Source organism: Lycorma delicatula, chromosome 8, assembly GCF_047948215.1.
Source record: "Lycorma delicatula isolate Av1 chromosome 8, ASM4794821v1, whole genome shotgun sequence".
NCBI classification, from domain to species: domain Eukaryota; kingdom Metazoa; phylum Arthropoda; class Insecta; order Hemiptera; family Fulgoridae; genus Lycorma; species Lycorma delicatula.
The window spans coordinates 125,206,596-125,233,242 of NC_134462.1; the positions used below are offsets into that span (position 1 = coordinate 125,206,596).

Below are 26,647 nucleotides of genomic sequence, written 5' to 3' on the forward strand. Positions count from 1 at the left end.
TTTAGAGAAAATAGAAGTTAAAAGGGAAAATGGGCAACAAAACATTTACAAAATCTTACAGGCATTAGGTAAATTGAAAATCCACCAAAAACAAGAATTATTCTTTAATTAAAATTTTTATAAACATAATTAATCAACAAAATATCAAAATCTAAATAAATGTTAAGTTATACATTATATTAGTAAAAAATAAATCTTCATTGTATAATATTCTATCTTAATTAGTTAAAAATAAAATTATATGAATTTATATTTACAGATAAGTTATTACATATCATATATAAAGTAGAATTTCATAATCCGTACAATCTTACAATTTGAGATGATATATCTGAACTTTTAAGTTCAGATATATCAGGTATATTAGGTATTTTAAGTCTTAAAATACCTAAGTTAACAGAAATTTACTTGTACTTGAAATAAAGCAATAATAAAGTTTTCAACATTATTTACTATTAGAATTACAGTAGATAAAAAAAAATAATAAAGCTATTACATAATAAATATAACATAAATTAAAATAATATGCATTTCAGATTTTAATTAATCTAACAAACATAACAATTATAAATACATGTGATAACAGAATTACAAATAAAAAACTTTTCAGTCTTTTTTCAAGAGATAACGAAGAGAAAAATGGCAAGAGATGAAAATAAAGATTTTGAAATGATAAAAATTATAACAAAAACATTATAAAATTGATAATGATTTGTTGTATCAACAAAGAAATCTTATTACTTCAAGCTATTAATAAATAAAAATTTCAGAACACTTTATAAAAATAAACTAGACACGACTTAATAAAGCATAAAATCTGGCACATTATTAATTACCTCATTAAAACTTATTTTAATCATCGATCTGAGAAAAAATTTCTGGTACTGTGTTATACAGCACCAGATTTCTGGTACTTATAATATTCAACAAATTAAATCACAGGATAGGTAGAAATATGAGTATACCAATACCATGTACCCTGTATCACCAACTGAATACAAAGAGATGAATTACCTTAAAAAAAAAAAGTACAAACAAACTTACACCAAAGTAAGCTTACTAGAAAAAATTGAATTTCTAAAATTCTTAGTGCCTGGTAGAACAGTTTTCAGTAAAACAAAGTTTAATTCTGGATAATTCAGTAATAACATAACACAACTTTAAATAAATTGTACTTGATGCTCATTCCAACTTGTAACATTCACATTCTTTTAGTAATTACTCAGTGGCATCACCATCACCACCTCATGTAACAACAAAGAAAGATAAAGAAACATCTGTAAATTTAACCATTGTTTTTGTTGTTTTGTACTACCCAAGTGACTAATATGGGAGGAATGATTTTGATGTTATCAGACTGTGGAATGTGTAGACCTGGACATCTTGATTCTGCACATAAAAATGGGCATTTCAATTTGTATTTGTGAATTTACACTAAGAAAAGTATATATATATATATATATATATATATATATATCCCCACTTTCACACAAGTGGAATGTCTACTTTAGCATAATGTTTTTCTAGGCCTTATGTTAGTGGTAAGCATGATGGTATGAGAAATAATTGTTTTAAACCAATCATAGTAATCCAAAGTTACACATAAGTAATAGTGAAAAGAGAATAAAATCTGATTTATATGTCAAGATTTAGTAGGTAAAATTTTTGAGGTTATTGTTGTGTACAGTGTATAATCCTGTTATGTTAGTTTTTTAGTGAATTCTAATGTTATGATTAATATTTAAATTTAACCAAATTATTTTTTTCTCTGAATTTTCAAACTGCTTCAAGATACAATAGAAATGATGATGATATTTGTTAGATTTCATAAGAAATCACACACTGCACATAGGCAATGTATGCAACAAGGCAGAAAGGATGATAAAAAGTCTAACCATCATTATGTCATCGCAGAATGCCCCTAGGGCCTCAAAGCGCCGTTTACTGGCGACCACCATCGTGTCTTCGCTTATGTATGCTGTTCCGGCCTGGTGGCGCTCTATCGCCATCAGGCGCAACAAGAAGAGACTAGCGAAGATGCACAGGTGTGTGCTCCTAGGTGTTGTGTCCGCATACAGGACAGTGTCCTATGCCGCCCTGTGCGTGTTATCGGTTGCACCGCCTATTGACCTAATCACAAAAAAGAGGGCGGAGAGGGCACAAGGCAAGCCAGAACAAGAGGTCAGGGATGCTGTTTATAATATCTGGCAGGAAAGATGGTCGTAGGAAAGTGTGGGTCGATGGACAAGAACCCTCATCGCCAACATCAAGCATGGTTGTCGAGAAGATTTGGTGAGGTTGATCATCACCTATCGCAGTTTTTTACAGGACATGGTTCCTTCAATAACTACCTGCACAAAATAAGCAAGAGAGAAGAGCCAATTTGTAACTACTGCAATGAGATAGATGATGCTGAGCACACCTTTTTTGAGTGCAATTGGTGGGACACACTTAGACATAGTAAGGCACTCACAGGTATAACTCCAGAGACAACAATTGAATACATGCTAAGAAGCGAGTTAAACTGGAATAATTTTGCTAGTTTTGTTAGACAAGTCGTACTACAGAAATACTCTGATGAGAGAAAACAAGGTGTTGGCTAGAATAGGACTGGGTGGACAGCCTTGCTGGTGAGGTCCAGCATGCTGTGGTGTGTTGGCACTGATGAGCCACCAAGGACTCCATAACAGTCAGGTAACAGCACACTGAATACCGAAAAGACCCAGCACCACATCACGACACACTAGGTATGGCGTGGTGTCCAAAAAGGCAATAATAATAAAGAACTTTCAAAAAGAGCTAACCGGTAGGCCGACCTGCCATGCCGGTAGGTGGGGAGGCCTGTTTGAGTTTAAAGACACTCCCCTGGGTGGCATAATACCAACAAGTCGGTCCGGCCCAGGGGAGCTGAGAAAAAAAAAGGAAAAAACAAGATTTCATAAGAAAGCTTCCTATTGTAATGGGTACCATTATTCGACTGCCATAAAATTTCGACATATCTTCGCGTTCCACAGACCCCAGACCCCTAAACCATCATCAGTTCAAAATTTTATATATACATTTAAATATATATATATATATATATATATATATATATAAAAATGTAAATGTTTATTTGTTCAAAATCTTAAATCTCTGAAAGTTCTTCACCGACTACTTTCAAATTCTGACACAATGTTACATTCAAATGCATGTGTTTTTATATACTGACTATTTTATACCAACGATATCACACACGTGACAGGTAAAAACATGCTTTTTTTGAAAAACGAAGCTATCTGTTGGATGTAAAAGCAACACACACTATATTAAATACATTACGATTCCATTTCAATGTTTCCATATGTGTGTCTGCTATAGACTAATATAGGACCGATTTATGCGCAGGGAAAAATCGGAAAAGGGAAAAATAAAAAAAAAATAACGGGAAATGGAAAAAAGAGGAAAAACAGGAAAAGGAGAAAAACGAAGGGTAAGGAGAAAGATGGGATATAAAAATGGTGAAGGCAAGGGAAGGGATGGAAAAGGGGGAAAGGGAATGTGGTAAAATAAAAATGGGGAAAAGGGTAAATGGGAAAGGCTAAATTTTGTGAAGTTCTGTAATGTTCATTTTGTTAGTTTTATCAAACTTTCAATTATGTTCATTTAATCTGCATATATACTCAAATCTAGCAATAGCGAAGCATTGCCAGGTCTATATACTTATTTCACTTTCTTGTGGATACGATAACTGCCGTAATTTTGTGCCGATCACTTTCAAATTGTTACATAAAATACAATAACCCAAAATCTTGGTTGAGTTCATTAATGGGAAAAATCGGATCATGGGGGTGGAAATAAAGGGGCTTTTTTAAAAAAACAAAATATCGCTATAACTCAAGTAAAATATCAAGTTTGTTTAAAGTTCCTACTATTCTTTGGATAAGCACCTAAAATTTATCTAGGTAAAGTTTTTTGATATCACCAACCATTGGCCCAGGGGAATGGAAAAAATGGGGTTGGGATTTCAAAGACAAAAAAAATCATACCTCCCTTAATAGGTACAGTATGGAATCAGTTTAAAGTCCTCTAAACATTACCTAAAACCTTTGCCTGAAATAATTTTTGATGTGATCAATCCTTACAAAAGCAAGGGATGACCAAAATGTTGCTGGAATTCTAAGATCGGGCTTGTCATATGCTAAAGATGTGAAACTTTTTTCACATGCAACCATTGTCGTATTGAATAAATTTGAAGTTTTACTCAACTTTAAGGTGGAAATATTTTTTATCCCCTACTTAGCACTAGTGAAATCTACCTCCGCCTTCCGGCATGCCAAAAGGGATTTTTTTCTTAGAGTAAATATTTTTTTAAAGATGTAAATAGAGAAAATTATTTCTGTAAGCAAATCCATGAAGAATTTATTGCTGCCATGCTCAAATATGGACCTGTACCATTATTATTGTAATACTGTATAAAGGTATAGTGGAGGCTACATGTTATATGCCAGCGCAGCGTGGATTGACTGCATGATGTGCATTCACTATGGAAATATATTGGGAAAAATTTAAAGACTGTTGCTAATAACCATAACCAGAGTCTCAAATAGTGTCGGGAGAAATTGAATGTGATGTAGAGGGATAAAACCCATTGATTTGGTAGCCAAGAAATGAAGTGTACAAGTTGCTGAAGTCTGGTAGGTATACAACATCATAAAAAATTACCAAGAACTTCAAGTGGCAGCATCATTGGGATGAGGCTACTATTGGAAGGTATATATACCAGATTTTTCCTGTGTATGAAAAATGTACTAATAACTACAAAATTACACAGCTGCTGTCAGGTTATGGGAACTTGAGAGCTAAGTTGAAGGAGTTCTGGCTGGTTGATGATGAGACATCCCACAGATGTTTGGTACCAGAGATGACAACACATGTTTTAGAAAAATGTACTGCATTCGAGGAAAATATATGAGAGTTGGCCAGGAATCTTAGGCATATAAGGTTGGAATCAGATGTCAGCAGAATAGTATATCATGATGAAGAAAGTGGACGTTATATTAGGTACATTAGGAAAACAATGAGGAAATAGCAAATGAAGGGCAACGGTTAGTTTGCAGACAGTCCACGAAGCCTGAGTTGCAGGGTTTCTTTTTCCAGTAACGTAGTCTCACGAACTTGTGAAAAAATACTTAGGATTGGGTAGCCTGTAATCTTTGGTTATAGTATATAATTAGTTTAATATCAAAAGAAAAGAAAACGATAAATTTTTATTTACTAAATAATGAAAATCATCTAAAACAAATTACGAGTATTAATACTCTTTGAAAAAATAAATATTATCATTATAAAAACACATATGTAAACAAAAACAATCAACACAAAAAACACAATTAAAATTTACAGAATATCACACCTGTACAATGCTCAAAAAAATAAAAACATTCCTTCACCAAATACAGTTTCTAAAAAATCAAGCTGGGTGCAGGAAATAGAAGAGAAAATACCATTAATTGGATTCCAACAGAACAAAGCGTTCTCAAAAAGAGCCAAGCAGTCATTTACAAGAACTTTAAAAACCAAGCTCCATAAGGGCAAGAAACTAAACTTTCTGTATGCATATGTACTGATTTTATTTAATTTAAAATTGTACATGTTCATTATTAACTACACTTTTATAGCTAATTTTTTCTGTCTTGTAGTCTAAATGCTGTTGTTTCTTTTAATCTTATTTATAAATGATAAAAAGTAATCTACTTTTTACACCCAAAATCTCTTTTGGCACTGGTTTTGCAACTGTAGTATATGCAGCACTAATCTAAACACAACTGTCCTCCTGATGTCTCATGATATGGTACAAGTTTATTATTTATTTATGCCATTTTAATTTTATTTTTAAATATATTTATAATGATAAAATAAATGAATAATTCTACTAACATCAATATAATAATAATAAAAATTAGGGTTTTCTTCCAAAAGAATTTCATTATTAAAAATCATGTTGTTAAAATAAAATGTAAACAATACTTTTTTTAATAGATTTTTGAATCTAACTTTTAAAAAATATCCCTAACAGTTAGGTAGTATGTTATCCTTAAATGAAATTTAATAAAATTATAAATTTAATTAATGATGTAAATTGGATAAACCATTCTATATTTACGGACCACTAAGAGAAATAGGTTATCTCATTAAAGATTTATTTTAAAAATTTGATTTTAATATAATCATCACTCTTATGCAGACAAAAAGGAACTGAAAAAATGCTTAGGTAAAGCACAAACTGCATTTATGATGTTTTTAAGTTGACAAGTTTCACTACCAAAAAATAAACTGTCAAAATTCTACTTTTAATTCAATTTAACACAGATTTTTATAAATGAGTGGTGCAACAATGAAAGTGTATAAATAAAATCAAATAATAAATCATCAGTTGCTTTTTATTTGTTACTTTCTATATTAAATACATGTAAACAAGAATCTCATTTATCAGTCAATGTTTAAATATGATCCTTGTCAAATGAGAGCGCCATTACTCTACACACTCTTCTAATGTAATAGAAGTTGTCCATAACAAGTTGTCAGGGATATGGTGATGGCAAACACTGATGCAGTTCTTCAATTCCAATATGGTGACACATTGTTGAAAAACATTTTTGCTCAAGAGTACCTCCTTAAGTAAAAATCACTAAAAATCAAATTGTCTCAAAAAATGCATTCATTTTCTACTGGTTGCCCTGTCTTCATAAATGATTCATTATTCATTTTTAGTATGCATAACTAAGGAATGAAGAACTCTCACAGCATTCTTAGATTAACAGTTAAAGCCCCATCCTCATTGTTCTCAAAAAAAAAAGCAACAATTCAAAAGGAATAGATTAACAGTTAAAGCCCCATCCTCATTGTTCTCAAAAAAAAAAGCAACAATTCAAAAGGAATCTACTCTACACCACACACTGATACAGGTGCTGTGTAAATGTACGTTTACATAACTCCAGTTACACAATTTTTCTTAGTTTCAAAACCGCATAACTCAAAGTGTGCTTTGTCTGACATAAGCAATGTATATAACATCTGTGGATTATTTTGAAGGACAGCAGATATGATTGTGAAAAACATTTCGCCAAAAATTTTGAATTTTAATTCCTTGCACAATGTAGTTTTCTAAGGGTTAAAAGTAGAATCTGAATGAACAACCAAATGTTTTTGACTATGCAAGATTGCAACACAAATATTTTCAATCATATCTGGTGTTCACGCAGTCCTTTCAACCACTCTTTTTTTATGATTACAAGCTGATCCCATTAATTTAAATTAACTTATCCACCTTGTAATAACACAACCATCAGGAACAATATAGTGATGACCAACTTAAAATACCACCTGAATATATGCTACATAGTAACCGCAAATTGTTATTCTTGAGATAAGTTTCAACAGTAAAAGCATGATGCTTGCAGTCCCACCCTCTACATCAAAAATAAACAAAATGCCAGCTCATACACAAAAGAACACTGTTATCATCTGGTGCACATTGATATATATATATTACACAATTGCACTATGTAAGTCAAAATAGGTTATGAATTCTGTCATACCCATTATTAGAAATCTCCTGTAATATAGAGTAAATGAATAAAAATCAGTAATTGCTGGTGAAGTATAATAATTACTTAAGAGTTAAAACAATAATATTTTACTATTACTGATAAGTAATGACTGAAAGGAATCAGTATTTTTATGTAGTGTACTGAATTATGTTTAGCACTTACTGATAAATTACCGATTCATTCTCATGGACCTGTCTCAACACACTTGTCAATTAAGTCGTTACATTATAGCGTTTGCTGTTTATTCATGCAGTTTATTCTTGGTCTTGGAACTTGCTCCTTTATTAACATACTGCTATATCAACATATATATTAAATACTAGAAATATGTAGCGACAGCAAAAGTGAAACGAAATTTGATGGATCATTAACAAAAGCAGAACACAACAGAGCTGCATCTGTTAATGTGCTAAACAAGTACACAATTGTTTTGAACAGATCGTTATCGGTGAAAATAGTTCTAGACAAAGAAATCCTTGGAATGAAATGACAAGTGATTATGAAAAAAATACTGAAGAAATTATTCCTTTAGAAAAAATAAAGATGATCTTAAATAACCTAAAATGAAATAAAAATAAAAAAAATTGATAAAAGACCATAGGTAACATAAGTATAAATACAAAAGCATGGGAAAGAAATTTTATTAGGATACTAGAAAAATATGAAAACCCTACTGTAAATAAAATAACAGCAAGCTGTTGGGATTGTTACAAAACAAAAATGTCACGAATCAAGTGTGGCAGATGAAGAATCATCACCGAGCATGTCTACTGAAGTTTCTAATCAATCTTCAGAAAAGGAGAGAGCTATTGGGTATGATCCTGAAGAATCTCTTGTTTATCTACTACCGAGTTACAGTGACTGGTTCTTATCAAATAGCTGGACCTGATCAGAACACAAAAGAAACATGAAGAATTAAATTTTCAACTTTTACAAAATAAAATTAAAAATCAGAAAGAAATAACCCACACCCACACCAAACAGGGAGACAAAAATTTTTCATTTTCAGATTATTTTGTCTTGAATTAATTTTTCTTACTGTATTTACTATGTTGTATTAAGAAAAAGAAATAAATAAGTATAAATATTTCCATTTTATGCCGGGTGCTTATGGCCCCTCCTCTTGTTTCATTAATTTCTTATAAAAACAAATTACTTAAGTAATCCACAGATGCCTTGTCAAAATGAACCGGTTTCTTATACTATCAGTTACAGATTTACACTCCCTAAAGGTTTTAGGTTTACGTATTCTCATAAAAACAGCCATCTCTCTTGTTCAGTAGAAGCTTTCAGTATGGGTCTTAGATTACAAAAAAAATAACCTACAGTAATTACTGATGATTTTAACTGAAAATTTTTATTCACTACTTTTAAAGTATTTACTGGAAGGAATCAGTAATTTTGCGTAGTTTCAGTAAATACTGATTAACTAAAAAGAATACTATTGAAAGTTAAAATGTTGCACAATTATTTATTCTTTATTCAATTTAACTAGTATTTACTACAAAAAACCCAGTAAAAGTAATTACTGGTTTTTATTTCATCCCTCATGCAGCCTATAAGCCAGCTATATTATCAATAAACACAACCTTTTCATTTCCCTTTAACTGCCACACATAACTAAGTATACTAATTTTTAGACATCAGGTAAGACAAACTAAAAATGAAGTTGGATTTGGTTTAATTTGAACTGATTCTTTATTACACTGAGCCAAAAATCCAACTTGTCAGCTACAGTGTCTCTTTTTATAATTACCAAAATTTATTTTAACAATACAGTGGAAAAATATGGTATGAATAAGGCTACTTTTAATGTATGTCAATAAAATCTAAGTAGTTGTTAAATGACTTTCACCTGCCCAACTACTTGAAAGGATATCACTGTCAAGTAGATTGCACATTTCAATGATGATGTTTAGTTATTTTTATAATGTTTTCAACTAAAACTAGTGACATTGCACTTTTTTTTATCTGACTAGGCCAAGTTCAGTCATATCCTCAAGATTAATGAATGATCTTGAAAGAGAAAGTTGAGTAAATCAACATGAATCAACATGATTACTAACAAAGCAATGAAAGGTTATGTAAGAAATTAAATAAGAAAAATAAATGTGTTTTTTTTGTTTGATTTGATAAATACAATTTTAATTTATATTTTGACTTAAATAACTTTAAAAATTTAGTTATAATCACTAAATTATTACTACACTATTCAACATAATGTTTTAAAATCCCAATTCAGTAGTTTAACATATTAATTGCCTTTGACGCTTTGACATGCAACAAAAAATGTTTCTGACCCGCCGTAGACAATCAAACATACAGCCATTTGCACTTTAGTTGCATCAATATCATTCATATAAGAAACATTAAACTGTTCAGAATAAAACAAGAATCATTCCCTTAACAAACATTACAAATGCCACTGTTTGTAATCAATTCTAAACAAAGTAATCAAAGAGATCAATGAATTCTACTATTGAAATGGTATATATTTTAAGACACAGCGACTAATTTTTCAGATATAAGTAAAAAATACACACATACTCCAAAATGAAAAAAATTAAGTAAAAGACTTACTTAATCCAAAAATATTATTCACTGAACAAAACTATGATACAATTTACAAACTTCACTGCAGTTGTTATAACTATACAAAATGTATTAAATTTTTTGATTACATATTTATTTATTTACACATTAATAACATACAAAAATGGTGTACAGTAGTGCTGCAAAATGGTTACTATCTGCTCAACAGAAGATAGAATTCAAAGGCTGGCCAGAAGCACACCAGTGGCTCTTCAATACGACTTCCTGGCCACTATTGAGTTGTTAGATTTTTATTAACATGTCTATCTATACCTGATGAATTAGAGATGTAAAAGAACTATCTGCACATTCACAACAAAGGATTTATATGCCCATCAACCCTAAATCAGGAGAGTTTTACAAGGTGTAGAGGAATTTTACAAAAATCAGTAAATCAATGGTACCTACTTAGAGAATGTAAAATCTGATGGAAGTTCATGTTTTAAGTTAAACAGGAATTTCATTACATAACCCAAACTTGAAACTTTGATCATATTTTCCTAACCAACATGTGTTAATAACATCTACAATGGCAATTAAAGAGTGTAAGATTACCTACACTCTATATCACATGGCAGTTAAATTCTCACCATATTAATATCACACAGCAAGCAGCATTGATGTAACCACCAATCTAAATGAGTTTATTTTACTTGCACATGTTCTACTTATTTTTGTACAAAGCTTATTTAATGTGTTTAAATAATCAAAAAATAACTGTACTTTTTATCATTTATGTTATATCTAAGTTAGCAAATTATTATTATTATTAAACAATTAAGCCATTCATAAACAAGGATATATTTTTCTAGTAAAATTATAAGTTTGGTTTAAATGAGAATCATAGATTGAGCATAATAGCTGAGGATAATTAAATTTTATTAAGAATATTTCAGGATGAATTGGAATGTAATTGATCAATTGTTTGCAATCGTACATGATCTATTTTATTATGATTATAAATTTTTTGTTGACTAAACAAGTATTTCTGTACGTTTGTAATAAAGTTGTTGAACAAAATAAAATTTAAACCATTAGTTTTAAAGAAAACCTTTTCTACAAAGCAATGATTAGTTTTGTTGTATGTCAATAATCAAAAACTAAAAAATAATAACAAAAAGTTGGTGATTTTAAATAAATGGTTTTTTGTGTTTTAAAAATTATGTTTGGATTACACATTAATGAGCCTGTAGAGAAAGAATTTAAAAATAAACTGACAGAATTAATATTTTTATCTCAATCCATTTTTGTTTGGCAGATGATCCAAGCTAACATACTCAAAATACTACTAAAGAAACATGACTTTTACCACTCCATGTATGTAAAAGAAAAGGTGTGTGTGTGTGTATGTGTGTGCATGCACAGACATACTTGTAACTTGAGATATATATATATATATATATTATTTTACTGAAATTAATCTTTTTAAGATTCATATTATTCATCTGTACCATTAAATTATATTTAAGATCAATTAAAAAAAAGAATTATAATAATAAACCACCTAGTATATATGGTGGTTTATTTATTATTAAATAAACCACCATATATATATATATATATACATATATATAGGTTCCTGTGTGGGGTTATTAGATACCACCAGGCAGCAAGTAGAAAGCCTCCCAGATTCCAGGGCAGACCAAATACTAACTAAACCCACCAGTACCTGTTCTGGTATCCAGCGGCTGGTAGTCAGAGTTTGTTCACCTATTTGCTGCGGCTGTTAGACATATGTCCTTATCTCCACAATCAAGTCGTTTATAACAATGTGACCTCCACTGGAGGTCATCACAAACAAAGTTCAGCTTGAAACAACCATGGCAGAACAACAGGAAAGAAATCTGCTACACCAGGCTCCAGTCAGTAGACTGCACTCCCATTCTGCTTTTCAGACTAAACAAAAGTTCTTCATAGGTACACTCAACATAAACACACTGTTGAAACCAGGAGATGTGAAACAACTAACAAATATGCTTGACAGCTTCAGCATCAAAATTCTGGCCTTATAAGAGATACGACTTACAGATAAAAACCACTTTGATTCATAAAACTACAGAATTTATACGGTAAAACCTCCAGTGCAGATAAACATAAATTGGTCTGAAAGAAACCATAAAATTAGGTCAACTGCTGAGAAAGAAAAAACACAGGTGGTGGAACAAAACGTATGATCAAGCTGTCAAAAATATGGTCACAGCAAGAATAATTTCAACAGTCATAAAACAACAGGAAATGGCAAGAATTCATAGAAAAAAGGAATAAATCCTTCAAAATTATTCGACGAGAAAAACGCATGATTATGACAATAATCGGCTGAAAGAAATAGAACAGGACTTTACCAAGAACAACACTTGGAATTTCTACAAGACATTCAGAGAAAATCTTGCCAGTTACCAGCCTCTTAGCCTGTGCTTCCAACAACCTGATGGGTCCCTGGAAACTAACATAAAAAATAACTGTGAAACTCTAGCAAAATATTTCAATACATTCCTCAACTGCAAAGCGCCCTCTGAACAACTTAACATTTGTAAAACTTACACAAAATCCTAACTCACTTCCATCCACACATGAAGAAATTGTGAATATAATCAAATTATTGAAAAACAACAAGGACGGGCAAAAATGGAATTATCACAGAATTCTGGAAACAGACCCACAAAAACATAATGCCTAAAATTCACAGAATAATATTGGAAATCTGGAAAACAGAAAACCCCAAAAGAGTGTCTTGGTACACCCACTCCATAAGAAAGGAGAAATAGATCCAACAATTACAGAGGAATCTCACTTTTCCCAGTCACCTATAAGATCCTCTCTAAAGCCTTGCTGAACCGACTCGAACTCCAAGCGGACACGCAGATTGGTGAGTATCAGGCAGGATTCAGAAAACGAAAAACAATTCTGGAACATCAAGACCATACTACACACCAGATGATCTCGCAACACCATAGTCACATTTATCGACTTTAAAAAAGCCTATGACTCTGTCGACAGATAAACCTTATTTAATAACCTACAAGAATTAGGAGTCGATAGAAAGCCGAGAGCTATCATCCACGAAACATTATCAGGAACCAACTCAAAAGTCAAATTCATGAGAGAAATCTCAAACCTGTTCAAAATTCACACACGAGTCTGACAAGGTGGTGGCTTATCACCACTTTTGTTCAACATTATCTTGGAGAAGACAATCAGAGAATGGGAGAAGCAAGTCAAATGCATCCAAATCAGAACACAGAAAGGAAATAGAATTACTCATAAGTGCTTGGACTTTGCAGAGGACTTGGCTGTATTAACAAACAAAAAAGATGAAGCCATTTTCACGTTGAATAAACTGCATAAAATATTCTCTAAAACCGGACTCCTAATTTCTCACAGTATATGAACACCAAATCAACTGGACAACTCCTGCTGGAAACACAGTACAGCAAAATCTCTCACAAGGCCCCCCCACTTCAAGTACTTGCAAGAAACCATCTAACCCACGAGACTAAATACAACATCAAACACAGAAAGAATACTCAAAGTGCAAAAGACGTATAAACTTGTATGAAACCACTATAACAAAGTGCAATATCTGATAATGCGAACCTATGATACTAAAACAGAGTTGTCTTGCTGGAAGCCTTGTATGCAGCAGAAACCACAGTAATCAGAGGAATGACCAAAATTCATGAAATCAAGAAGCAAGTACAGAAAATCCTCAGGAAAATCCGTGCAGTGGTCCTCAGAGACAGAACAAAGGACCCACAAAAGCACAGATATGAAAACACACACACCATCACCGACAAGTTTATGAAAAGCCGTCTAAAATTCTACAAATACTTATGCAGAATACAGATAATTATGCAAGATGGTACTTACAAACTCACTAAGAAAATTTTCAACATCTTCAGTGCAAGTAAATTAAGTCGATTTTGGATGAAAGAAACAAAAGACGACTTGGAAGACATCTCAAGAAAAAATCAAGGAACAGAAGGAAATTTAGAAATGAAATTAGAAAATTGAAAAGAGAACAAAAAAGAGAAATCATAGGAAGAGGATGGATGGGAAAAGAAACACAGTGAACAAATGAAGAGGTTTTGGGAAGAAAACAAAAGAGGAGAAAGGTAGTAAAGCCATGATTGGCTCAAATTCATGCACTCTCCTTAAGGTGAATGTATAACTTGCACATTAAACCAATGCATTCAACATGGTGATGATAGTGTGTAGTTACTATTATATGTAAACCTACACTAAGACTATGATCAGAAATAAGCATCAATAAGGCAACCTTATACATAGCCTACCATCTAAATACCCTTGACAATCACTGCTATTAATTAATTATAAGATTAGCATAATTAATGATAATAGATTTTCTTTTAATGATTTATAATGTTGTGAAAACTGCTCTACTTTAAAAAGACCAGACTAAAGTAAGAGTGAACATATAATATTGAAAAGAAAGTCTTAAAATAAAACAGATGTACATTTTAAAATAATAAATAAAGAAGGTACAAAAAGTATGCATCAAGTAATAGAAACTAATTTCCTTCGCTATTTAAAGCTTACATTAATGTATACAAAGTAAATAAAGCAGTTAACAACTAACATCTATAAAGGCAAACTTAAAAAATATAACCCATCCAGAAAAGAAAAGAAAATTTGAGCGTACTGCTTGAATAAGAGACATCCTTCCAAGTTATAAGTTACTTTCCTATTGTAATTACTCAGTGTGATCAGATTTTTAGATAAAAAAATTATCCCTTAAGAAATTTGCAGTCAAATAAAAGTCATTAGGCTATAAATTAATCAAATACCGGAAAATATTCAAACCAGAAGATTTATAAGGATAAATAATTAACGACTGATGGATAAGATAGCTTATTTTCTCTAATTTTATTGTTTTTCCTATTATCTCTAAATATTTAGGAACAATAAAGGCGCCATTAAGGAACTGCTGCTGAATAAGAAAAAAAAGGGAACATCCATAACCTCCTATTTCTTGATATATATATATATATATATATATATGGGAAGATGAATCTTTATGTGGGAAGATTTGTAATAAAACTAATGCAAAATCTGTAATAAAACCTTAGGCACCTTCAGCAAATGGAAAGTTATGGTAACCATTTTTTTGGAACCAAAAAGGCCTCTTACTCATAGATTTCTTGCCAATATACCACTAAATACCTGTCGAGAAATTTTAATCAAACTATCGTGCAGCACACTTTTTTTTCAAAACAACACTCCTACAATTAAAGCACTGCTTAAAAATTTGGCTGTGACATGTTTACTCACCACATATTGTATCTGGTTCTCAATGAATTTTATTTGTTTCTAAAAAGATTGATGAGATCAAAAAGCTGTCTCAGAGTTGGCTGACAAAATCATCAGTGAATTATTATAATCACAGTAAAACTATTGTCATGTTATAAAGTCTATAAATTAATGAAATGGTTGGCTACTCATTCACTGGAATAGTGTCGGTTGGAACAGTGAACAGCGACTAAAAATAGCAGTCATTTTATGTTGCTGACACAGATTCTGAATGTTCTCTTTGGACTAAACAATCAGCAGTGTAGCCAACGGTAAAAAAAAAACATTGAAAAAAAATAATGGAATAAGTATTTATAGGATAGGAATTTATTTTACAAAATTTTGAGTTCATAAGGTGATAAAGAATAGAGGCTAAATTGATGATTACTGTTATGTAATCACATTTAGAGGGTCCACCCCTATAAGAGGAACAGAAGGGGTGGTGTGGAAACAGCGATTGTGACAAGTGTATTTCCTAAGGTAACATTCTACAACACATAATTAAGTAGTAATAGTGCCTGATCCATGATTGATGCTAATTTGTAAGGTTCGTAAAGTGTGCTTGTACTGCAATTGGAACCGAGAGTATTGTACAACTCACCGCTTCAAATTTCATACTTGTATATTACGGTACAGGAGTTGATAAACCTGCAGAGCACAGAGCAGTATAGTTCAAGATTTTCATTTGCTCTTTTGTCCGAATAGTGACATTAGCAGCACTATTATTTGTGTGCCATCCTACAACTTATGATGATTAATAAGGAAAAAATAAACATTTTTCAGTTATTGCGTTACAGCCAAATGCTCTTTTCTTTCTGAATGACTCTTAAATAAATGATATGTAACACATATATTTCAAAATGAACACACTAATCCAAATAAAAAATACATAGGTATTGAAAAATACCTATGTATTTACCAATATTTATCAAGTTAGTATAGTTGTTTTTATTAACCAAGTTAGTAACCATAGTAAACAAGATTTGTTCATGATACAGGAGTTTCATTAAATTAATTAATCAACTTACAAAAATAAATAAACTTAATATTTTATAAGAGATAAATAAACTTATTAATATATAAAAAAATCTAGATTATATCACTGAATGAAAATGCAGTATTTCAAAGAGATTAGTTCTTATATTTATTAATAATTCTAAAATGCATATTTCAAAATGTATGAGTTACCACTATATATGAAATTAAATCAATTTATTAGTCACAGGCATACAAAAAAAAAGTCACATATGTTACATAACTAAAAAATTACACCTAATATCAATTATTTTAACAAGATCAAATTAGCTCCTATCAGGTTAACTAATATCAATATTAAGTACCTCGATAACTCATGAAGTGGAAAAGTAAACATGAATCTACCGTGCAATTAAGGCATATAGCTCTACAAACAATGACTATAATTTTGGTTCACTGTTTGTGTAAAAACCATTACTAGCACAACAATTACAGAAAATTATCGAAACACTAAGACTATAACGAGACACAAAGAATATAGCAATATTTTAAGCAACTCTGATTTCAAATACATCCAATTTATCATGGGTTCACTATAGTAAGCAGAAACGATAGTTAAGGGATTAGAACAAGATGTATTTATTCAGGAAGATCTAACAGTTGGTCAACTAAAAGTGTAAAAATATAAACCATCTATCATAGCACACTATGGGGTGGGTGGGAAATCCCTTTATGGTAGTTAAGAAATTATTAGGATAAGTGGGCCTTAACTTCTATGGATCTAAAACATCTTTGTGGGTTCCACCATGATCAAAGCACAGCTGTATGTGCCTCCATCTCCGGTTGTTTATTCACAACAGCTTATCTGGGGTGATCATTTCAAATGCTGACTGAACAGCATCGTGGAGCTGTTCATTGGTGACATACCTGCATTTCTTTATCTCTTCTTTTACAAAACACCAGATTGCATTGTCAGGTGTGGTAAGGTCAGGGCTTCTTGTTGGCCAAGGCAAAGGAGCCGGTAACTCTTCTGACCCACATACAATCTGGTGATTCAGAAAAATTTCACTGACACTTAAAAACACTGAGACTGAGACATTTAAAAGGGATTGCTAACATCATTACATTTCAATGTAATGATGTTAGCAATCCCTTTTGCTGTTAATTCTGGAAGCAACCACCCGTCAATCATCCTCAGATAACTGTGTTGATTAACTGCACCATCAAAAAAATAAGGACGAAGGGATGTTCAGTCCAAATCATAACATGAGAAGGATAGTTTGTGATTTCCTCAAAAAAAGTGAGGATTGTCTTTTTCCCAGAAAAAAAAATTACAGTTATGACAGCACACTTGTCTGAAAATAAGATTTCTTATCGTTTGCTAATGGAAAGCATTTAAGCAATAACTGAAATGTATAAACACATCGATTAAGGTCATTATTATTCACAGATTAACTGTGGATGGACAAAAACAGTTAATGCATATGGTCTCGCATTGTCAATCTTGGAATGCCTAACTCTGCAGAATGTTTGCACATTGACTTCAATGGTGATTGTTGAATCACTGCCTCTATAGCAGCACATGTCTCAGCTTGAGTGCTCGATTTCCCACTGTGTGGCACATCTTGAACACTTCCCGTTGCAAAAGCCTTCTTCTTCCATGTCAGTAATGTTTGCTGTGACGTAATGATTTTCCAAAAGTACAAAGTCATTCATAATGTTCTCCAATATTTTACCAGTGTGTGAACATTCGTGGACCTACTAACAAGCTAACAAACACTCTTGAATAGTGAATGCACCACTATATCCAGCAACATTCAGAATTTGAAATGATCACCACTGATATGCTATTGCGGATGAATTGGAAATAGAGGTGCATATAGCTGTGCTTTGACATGGTGGAACCCACACAGACATTTTAGAACCGTATAACATAAGCTGTACCTATCCTAATAATTTCACAACTAGCATAAAGACTTCCCACCCACCCCATACAATAAACCAACACACTACATACTTAATTACTAAATACTGTTCTGTTTGAATGCTAGTGTCAGATAATTTCCACAAAGCTTCATAGTGCTAAGCTCAAATATAGTATAATTTCATTTTTTAATTAGTTTATATTTAAAATATTTTTATTGTAAAGATTATTTATAAGGTATTAAATATTGTATAATTAAACAAATGTGAATAACCCACTTAAACAAAAAAAACTACATTCTTTACTTAAAAAAGAAGTCACAGCTATGATCAGAACAGATTCATTGGTAAATAACAATATTAGAAAAAATATTTATGTTGTTTTTGGTAACTAATTTTCTGATTAAAAAGTGATATATGTATATATATGTATTTCTCTAACTAGTTTTCTAGCTACTGGCGGTCAAGGTGTGTGTATAGGCAAATAATGTCTATACACACCTTTAATGCTACATCTGGCTTGCCAGGTCAGATATAGCTGCAGATGTGGTGTAATGTAAGTGTAAAATGTACTGGTAAACATGTAGTCAGGAACAGACTTAGGTCAACCCAATCACAAAGAACACTGGTATCCGCAGTCTAGCATTCAAATCCATATAAAAGCAACTGCCTTTACAAGGACTCGAACCTTAAAACTCTATACTATGAAAATCAGCTGATTTTGCGATGAAGAATTTAAACACTAGACTAATCTAGCAGGTTTTATATATATGTATAATTTAGATAAATAAATCACTGATACTTTTTGTTTTAAAGGTCTATCATTCATAATATTAAATATTTTAACAAAGAAAAGATCTTGAATAAAATTAAATAATAGTGTACAAATAGCAAAAAGTGAAATCACAATTAAATATTACCATCAATAGAAAAAGGTTATACTAATAAATCCAAAAAAAGATTCACATCTATTTTCTAAAGATATAACAAAAAAAAATCTTAATATGAACTGAGCTACTAAGTATAGATGACTGAACATCTTTGATAAGACAAAATTTTATGTTATAAATCTTGAACATCTATCATCATTTATTATGTATTTGACACCATGTGTAGATGTTCAAGTGTATAAACATCAAAACTGCAAATCTGATCTTGTATTTATCACATACACTCAATCAATTTTATCCTTCAAATAAGCTCGAGAATTGCACAGTAGCAAACTTATAATGACAATGTAAAAAAAACATATCTTTAAATAATATAATTATTTAGAAAAATGTACTGCATATAAAAAAAACTTTAAACAAACTACATATTATTAAATCAAGATTGCAGATTACCTTCAATTTATTTGCCTTTTATATCCTCACTTTATGTTTTGGAATCATGCATATTTTTTATTATAAATCAGCAATTAATAAACAATGAACAAATAACACATCCATTAATAAACAGCTTCAAATTCAAGAGAGCCAAATTAATTAACTAGTTCACTGGATATTACTTTGATTAAAATATAAACACGAATCTGAAAAGTACAAACATGACATTAACAGAAATATAAATGACGTGTCACTAAATGCTAACAAATACAAAATAGTAACATACATGATCAAAAAATTATCTAAAACAAGAAGACAAAAGACAGAAAATGTAAATTATAATTTAATTACTGAAGTACATTTTTTTATTACTGAAAAAATTATATATTTATAGTATTATATATTTTTTTTTTACTCAGTGTATGAGTATTAACTGTTATACACATATTGTCATCATCATCATGCTTAAGTAACAAATGTGAAAAATCGCATTTTTCACGTTTATTTAGTTCACTACGTAACTTGACAACGTGCATCTTTTGGCACGATTAGCTATATGTTTTATGAGGTCAAAATCATCCTTTCATTTTGATGAATATATGCATTCTTTTTTATAATTCACAATGAAAAATAAGCAAATAAAGTTATTCAATTATCTACTGCTATAATTGTTTTCTGTACAATCTACTACTCTACATTGCATTCTAATGAACATGCCATGTTTGTAAATTTGCGCGAGTTTTATTTTCTGTTAATGTAAATTATTGAATATGGCATATTCTCTAATTTGCAATAATTATTATTTATGCATACTTTTACTTCATGTCAGGGCAAATAAACAAATACAGTACATGTGTTTATTTGCCATGGTTAATTTTTTTTCCCCCTACTTATATTTTGTAATATTTGTGGTTTACATATTTTGAATTTGAATTTGCCTAGTTATTTCTTTTTTAACTTATAGCCTATGTGAAGTTATAACAAATACCTAATATACAAGTAGATTTTTGTGACTTCTTCTTTGCTGATTCTTTCTTCCTTGTTGTTTCATCTCTCCTCTAATAATTACCAAAATGAGTCATAAATATTACATTTCTCATATATTATTACATCCTGACGGTACCTCACTAGTGTCGTAGTAACATTTTCTAATTATAATGATGTCATTATGCCCAGTTAATTTTTATTTATTACTGTAATTTATTTATTAAAATTGGTAAAAGTTTTAATAAAATATTAAGATAACATAATAATAACATTACATCTTTGATCATATTAATTATTCTTGTGTTTTAGTCTTAATGATGTGTCTATTTGCAGAATGGTTTGTGTATCAGTAAATATTGTGATAATATTATTTTAATTATTTATTATTATCTGATAATTAATACTAAACAGTTTTATATTGTGAATTATGGCACAATGAGCAAGTTCCTTAAAAAACCATAAGGGATACTGCCTTTGGATTTTCATCATCATCATCATCATCATCAACAGACCAGACCTCGAGAACCCACAGCCTTCTACCTCAAAAGAAAACAATGATATTTTAACTGAAGGTTAGTATACAATTTAAAATTTCTTGTTTTATTATTCTGCCTAAAATTAATTTATGATACAATACATTCATTGCACAATTTTCATGGAAGTTCCTATTGTTACGTTACTTTTGTAACTATAATATTCAATTTACTCTTTTTTGGTTAGTAAATTAATAATTATTTCTTATTTTATTCAACAGATTTGTTCCTCAGTTCAAAAAATGACTGCGATGCTGATACAATGTTAATGCCAATGAAAGTTCTGAAGAGAACTTCACAGAAAAACAGTATAAGAGAAAGAAAAAGCCTGCAACAATTCAGATAAAATACCACTGTCACCACCCAATCCTGCACCTGCTGTTGAAGTTAGCTTAACTGACATAAGTACAACTAATCTTGATAATTTTGTTTATGAATCTGAATAAAAAAACGTAAAAAGCTTCTAAGTGGGAAAGAAAAAATATACAGCTCTTCATTTAACTTATAGTCAATCTTACATCACTACATAAACTTGTTCCTGCTAAACTAATGTCTGATTTGCTCAAATCATGAATGTTATGTAAAAATTCCAGAAGGTAGAAAAGAAATATCTCTTTACATTTATTTCTATTCTTTAGTCAGTACAGTCACAATGTGAATTTTTCATCTGCCATGTTGAATGACTAAGCTAAAGAGAAGAGTTATTTCTGGCGAGTCAAGAAAAACACATTAATTTATCAAGATAAAAAAAATAAAGATTACCTATGCAGGAAATTCTTACTGAATACCCTTGGAATCAGTGAAGGGCTTATAAGAGGTACTTTTAAAAAGTTATCTACAGAAGGATTTTTAAAACTGCGAAAATGGGATGAAAACCACAATTGATGGCTGAAAAAAAAGTTCAATTTAGTGAAGAACATATTTTATCACTTCCCACTCTCTGTTCTCACTATTGTAGGAAAAGTAGCAAATTTTGATATTTAGATTGAAACTTGAATAAAAAATTAATATATATGTTTTTTATAACAAGAAATGCAAGGTGCAAGGAACAAATCACTGACAATTTTAAATATATCGTAAAGTATTTATACCTTGATATCACAGCTGTGATGTACTAAAAAAGAATTATAACTTATGTGCATACATGCTGTAAATACTAACAATAAATTACAAGCAATTGATCACATCGTTTATAAACTGGGACATTCCCATACAGAATGTGACTCAGTACATTCCAAAACAGAATCATTCCACAGTTTATAATCCTGAAGGTTGGGCTTAGATAATCAATATGGCTTGAGATAAACATAATCCATTTGTATTAACATATTATTACATGATGATTTTTTACTTTTTAATCCTAATGACATAAATGAAAAAAAGAGAGAGAAAAAGTAAAAGAATAATACCAGAAAGCCATAAAAAATTTTTAAAAACGCAAAAAAGAGCTGAGAAAAATCTTTCTAAGGGGAAATTTTATCCATACCTAAAAATAATGGAAAAGAAATGCAAGAGAGCAACAAAAAGGTTATTTTGACTTCATGACTGTGTAGTTTCAAGACAGGAAATTAAAAATCAATGTGTTTGTAAAAGAAAGTTTACAATACAGAATTCAAAAAAATTGATATTGAAAGAGAAAAAGGATTTTGTATTTCAAATCAAAAGAAGAATGATTTGTCACAGCTCTGCAAAGATCACCTAATTCCAAGAGCATACCACAAATTTTACGAGCAACCTCCAACATCAGATAGTATTGAAGACAGATGGACAGAATCTGACACTGAAGAAGAAGACAACTAGTAAAAAAAATACACTGGAAAACTACAATTGGATCTTTTAAAATTGTTCTATATTACGTTTTATTTTTGTTTTTTCTAATTAAAACTTAATAACTTTTTTTGTTTTAAAATATTTATATTTATAAATAAATATATATTTCCCTTAAATAATTAAATATTTCCCTTAAATGATTTGTATCATTGTTTCTGATTAAAAATTATAAATAATATAGTTTTTACACAGAAAATAATTTTCTACATAAAAATTTAATTTTTGCAAAAAAAAAGAATAATTTTCTCTGAATGTTTTTTAATTATTTTTGAAAAGTTGTTATTGTAGTATTAACAAGATATTGTTATGTTGTTTACTGTAGTATAATACAATGTGTTAATTGTAATTTTTGCACATTTAGAAACGAACTGCTTTTCCTCAGAATTTTTATTGTTATTACCAATGTAATGTACATTATTTGTGATTAATATATAGTATGTTCGCTGTGAATTACGCATTTTAAAAATTAAATCTTTTTCTCATTACATTTTTTAATTATTTTTGTTCAAATTGTTGTAGTATTAACAAAAGAATAGTATAGATTTTATTAAAGCATTTTACATTATGTTAAGTTAAATAGATTATTTTTCTTGTATCAGTTTTATGTTTTCTAGGATTCTTTAGTTATAAAATAAAATAAATATATAGTAATAAATTTATTGCCGAATTTGTGTAAATAAGACTTCTTTTTACATTTTCACTAGTAAAGTAACAAATTTGATATATTTGACAGCTTACAATTATAAATATATTTTTCAACAATAAAATTTATATATCTCAATAAAGTAATAAATATTTATAACAGAGATTTAATACTGCAGGAACAAACATACACAGGTATAACTATATGTAACTTATAAATATTGGCTAAGGAATGGAATTCATTTTCATCATGGTGGAATTTTGAAGGATGAATTTTAAATCGGGTTTTGAAATGTTTTTTAGCTCTCCTGGAAAACACTATTACACATTTGTTACTTAAGCATTGCACTGACTATAGACTTAGTAGTGCTGGAGAAAATTGGCAATACACAGTTATAGTGAAATTAATGTTAGTATATGTTAAAATCAGACTAGACATGCAATGCTCTGAACTTACACGTCTTTCCAATCATTCATTATTTTCTTGCATTAGTTAAACATTAACGAAGACCTTTATTACATTATATATTATGGGTAAAAATGTATTGGTTCGGATTATTGTAATGATAATGTTCATTATTTTCTTTATGTTTCATTGCTGGGTTCATTCATTTTAATTTTTCTTAGTTAGAATAAGCTAGGTCCCTCAGAATACTGGTGATTAGACCAAAATTTAGATTAACAAAAACAATTGCCTTTATAAAATATATATGCGTGTGTATATATATATATATATATATATATAATTAATACACAGTAAAATCCTCCAAAAAGAATATCCATTGGGACATCAAAAATATTTCTGCTTCGGCAAATTGCCACTTCAAATAGTCTCTTTTTTGTACAGAAGCTTACACAAAAATAATAAATAAAATATTTTATTTAATAAATTTGTTATTAAAATTCACTAATCAAAATTAAATTGAACTATTCAAAAAACTATAATGAAAAAAAATCTAATTATAAAAAACATCTTTAAGAAATAAATAAATTCCACAGATTTCATGAATATGTAAATTATTAAAGTGTTACCAAACATGTATAATCAAAGATTTTCATACAATTATTAAAAAAAAATCCAGTTTCATTATTATTATTATTAATATACACTACTTTTTAACATATCTTTGATAAGCGACAAGAATTTAAAACTACTTCCAAACTTAGGCTTGATTAAATAACCCTGAAACAGACATCCCTTTCACTTCTAACTTGCAAACAACCCCCAAATTCCACAGTTAACTTTATCGTTATTGAAAATCATTAATTTACTTCATCCAGTTTCTCTATTCAACCAACCATTCACACTATTACATCTTTATTATACCTCTTTTGCGCATTCCACTTAATTTATCTTACAACTATTTAACACAAGTTTGTTATTTATGAGATGCAGTTCAAAAGTAAGGGTAGATGAGTTATGAACAGCAATTGGCATCACTGATTTGGTTCACCCATAGGCTTAGCTTTAAGTTGTCAGTTGGACATGTAACTACCACATTGTCTTCAGTTCATTATTGTTTTCCTTTGCAATACTGTATATTAATAACTAATCCCACCTGTTGTAAAATTCAATCAGTGATTAATTACTAAAAGGAAGAGGACATAACACTGCTGAAATTCACTGTCAATTATGTGAAACATATGAGCCTACTGCAATGAGGGAAGGAAATGTGAGGCAACGGTGTCATGAGTTTAAAAAGACTATTCAAATGTGTGTAACAGACAAGTGGTAGGCTTTGGATACTAAGCTTACCTTGAATGCAAAAGTGAAAGAAAATTGTTGTTTTACAATTAGTAATATTTCTCTAGAATTTCCCGATGTTTCAAAGGCAACATTGTTGAGAATTGTGACTGACACTCTTAGCTATCATAAACAGTGTGTACGATGAGTGCCGAAGATGTTGACAAGTGCTCACAAAGATCAGATGACATCTGCTGATCGCTTTAATCACAAGGAAGACAGATTTTTTTCCCATATCATCACTGGTGACAAACTGTGGATTTTGTATGTCAAGATTTTTATACGATTCTATACGTCATGCTGAGACAAAACAACATTCCATGCAGTGGCATCATTCTAGTTCACCTACACCAGAAAAATTCAAACAAGCCCAGTCACTAAGGAAAATCACGGCAACTTTATTCTGAGACAAACACAGTGTGCTTTTGATTAATTTTGTAGAACTTGGAACATCCATCAAATCACAAGTCTACTGTGAAACACTTTCTAAACTGTGTTATGACATTCAAATCCAATAACAGGGAATGCTTATCAGGAATTGTTCTTCACAATAACGCACATCCACACACAGCTGCATACACAACAGAACCAATTCAAAAATTCAAATAGGAGATTTTTGATAATTTCCTTACAGTCCTGATCTCGTGCTCAGTGACTACTATCTCTTCCTACACCTCAAAATTTGGCTTGCTTCCCGATAATTCGAGGAAAGTGACAAGATGAAAATCTAAATGGAAAAGTGGCTACAATCCCAGGTGCCTGATTTTATGCAATGGGTTTAAAAAAGTTTGTTTTATATCAAATATGTTCAACTGTTCTCATTTTGTTACCGATCTGGCCTTTACTTTTGAGCACACCACATAGTATAATCCTCTGATATTAATTTTTCACTTAAAATTAATATTTTACACATTAACTTCCAAACATTATATAAAAAATGAAATATCATAATAATAGTAATAAGGTAATAAAATAAAAAAAAAAAAAAAAATATATATATACCATAGGTTTATAAGGTATATAATATAACCATATATGTATAAACTAGTTTAAACTTTCATATTTGGTGATTATTCATCAACTTACAAAAATTGTAAGCTATAAAAGATTAATTGCTGTTTAACATTGTTACGTAACAAGGTCATCCAGAAAGTAAGAACTGTTTGCACATCAGTAAAGGCCAACTGATCTCAGTTA

At 30.3% G+C, this 26,647-nt stretch overlaps 1 protein-coding gene across 3 annotated transcripts in view; it reads right to left on the reverse strand.

The window, feature by feature from the left end:
• Positions 1–413: 413 nt before the first annotated feature.
• Positions 414–26,647, reverse strand: part of LOC142328641 (TBC1 domain family member 13) — a 92,903-nt gene continuing 66,669 nt past the window's right edge. The window contains exons 12-13 of one of the 3 annotated variants that reach the window (XM_075372508.1): positions 19,733–19,920; positions 414–1,389 (exon numbers count right to left, since the gene is read on the reverse strand). The gene's annotated coding sequence lies outside the window, so the exon portion shown is untranslated. Of the gene's footprint in view, positions 1,390–8,195; positions 8,478–19,732; positions 19,921–26,647 lie in introns of those variants that run through there. The other 2 variants (XM_075372509.1, XM_075372507.1) reach the window with 2 other exon arrangements.